Raw genomic sequence first — 2,174 nt, 5'->3', positions numbered from 1 at the left:
GCAAAATCTACATATTCAGCAAAGAATATGGGGTCTCTGGAATTCTGAAGACAGTCAATCTCTGAGCAACACGGCCAGCCTGGGTCTGGTGCTGTGTGTTCAGCATTAAGCCAGACTCTCTGTGTAACCTGGGAAGAGGGGAATGGCAGTTTGGAGTTAAGATCTATTGACCCCACCAGGCCTGTGTGTCTGGCTTCTACTTGCAAGGGAGACCTTGACTGAGCAAGCATTTGGTGTGACAGGGCAAGAGGGCCTTCCTGCCTGGATTTGTGAGCCAGCATCCTTAACAGCCTGATCTCAGAAAGCCAGCTTTTGTGCTTTTAGCCAAGGATGCTTTATTCTGGGATGTCAGGACCCTTCAGAACACAGCAGTCCCATCACTGTTTCAGGTCATCACGGCACTGCAAGAGCCTCGTTCTATCACCTCGTTCTATTGCTAATGAGCTTGCGTAGATTTCACAACCCACCTACAGCCTAGTGACCCTGAATGGAGAACATAGAGGGGGAGGCCTTCCAGAGCCCCTTTGCTAGGGGAGTCCTGAGACTCAGAAGCTTATTTCCTGGGGCTTCAGAGCTGCCCTGTTTCAGTTGGCTTGGTGGTGGGTAGCTATAGGACAATTTCCCTTGGCTGAAGCTCTACCCCTGACCCAGGGAGGAGGAAGACAAGGGCATCTCTAGAGGACTTCTCACTGAGGCAGCTGCTTTGAGTTCTGTCCTTTTTCTTCCCATCCCCTAGCCCCCATGATAGAGCTTCTCTGTGTAGCCCTGGGTGTCCTGGAACTTGCTCTGTGGACCAGGCCTCGAACTCAGAGATTCACCTACCTATGCCTCCCGAGGAGTGCTGGGAGTAAAGGCCTGTGTCACCACACCCAGTGTCTCCTCACTTCCTAATTTCTGCCCAGGGTGCTGATGGGCTATGGGGAGAAACACACTTTCCAAGCATCTCTGCTTCTGCCTCTGGTGGCTTGCAGGCAGCCTCTCCCCCTGAAACAGCTGAGGCATAGGAAGAAGCATTGAACACAAATTTTGGCCCAGGACGGCAGCTTAGCAGTGACGTGTGCGCTAAGCACACGCAAGGCGCTGGGTTCTATCGTTAGCTTGTGCCTCAAGAGAGCAGCACTCTTGTCTGCAGCACCTAGATTGGAATGCAGACTGAGTGGGTTCCTCCACCTAGATGACTATGTAAACCATCCCTCCCTTTATCTGAATGGCCTCTGAAGCTTTCTGTTACTGGCCTTGCAGTATGTGCCTCTCTCAGGCCAGTCTATGGGGACAGGTCATCAGTGGTGGGGTTCCAGGCTTGGGAGCTCAACTCTCTTGGTCCCAGTTTCTACATCTCAAGAATGGAATGGTCAACTCTGCCCTGATGGCAAAGCAGTGGGGTTGAGTACCAAGAGATGAGAACGTTTCAGTCCCACGTGACCTCACTGTGACAGTTCAGAAGCTGAGGCTAGAACTAGATCCTATGCTCTACAGAAAGGAGCACTAGATTACCACTTGCAAGGGGTTTCAGCTTCCTGGAATTCTCCAGTTCAGTTTTCTTTTCTTCTTCTTTTTCAATTTTCCTTCCTCTTATTTTCAGGTTCTTTTGTGTGTGTATGTGTGTGGAGGGAGCGTCCCTGAAACTCTCATCCTTTGCGTATCCACACTTCTTGGTCAGGGCCCCAGAACAGACCTAGAGAAGAGTCTCTGAGTGTGTTGATTGCAGGAGAAGTGAGCTGGGATTGTGTGAACATGGTGATGATGGAGTGCAGGCAGAGTCTGTGTAGGGCCCTCAGCTGGTCCAGTCAAGAATTCAGCCTGTAGCTTCAGAATTTCCCTACCAACACAAGGGCACAAGCCTTTTATGCTCCTGTAGCCATGGTTGTCCCCCAAACACCACTCAGAAGCTCTGGAACCCCAATATTTCTGGCTTCAGTGTGGATACAAAGAAGCTGGGAAGGATGGCATATGACTGTGGTCCGAGTGCTGGGGAGGCAGAGACAGGTGGATCCCCAAGGTTAGCTGGTCAGTCCTTACCCAAACTCTTTGATTGAATTAAGCAAGCTTTATTTTCTATCAGTCAGTGCTGTATTCCTAATGAGAGGTTTGAGGAAGTAGCAGTGAATATGAAAGAGAATGGAATCTCTTTATAGCCCCCCAAACTACAGACTAGGGGGCTTTCAAGGGTTTGG

Source organism: Arvicola amphibius, chromosome 9 (genome assembly GCF_903992535.2).
Source record: "Arvicola amphibius chromosome 9, mArvAmp1.2, whole genome shotgun sequence".
Classification (NCBI taxonomy): domain Eukaryota; kingdom Metazoa; phylum Chordata; class Mammalia; order Rodentia; family Cricetidae; genus Arvicola; species Arvicola amphibius.
This window is presented reverse-complemented; position numbering follows the sequence as displayed.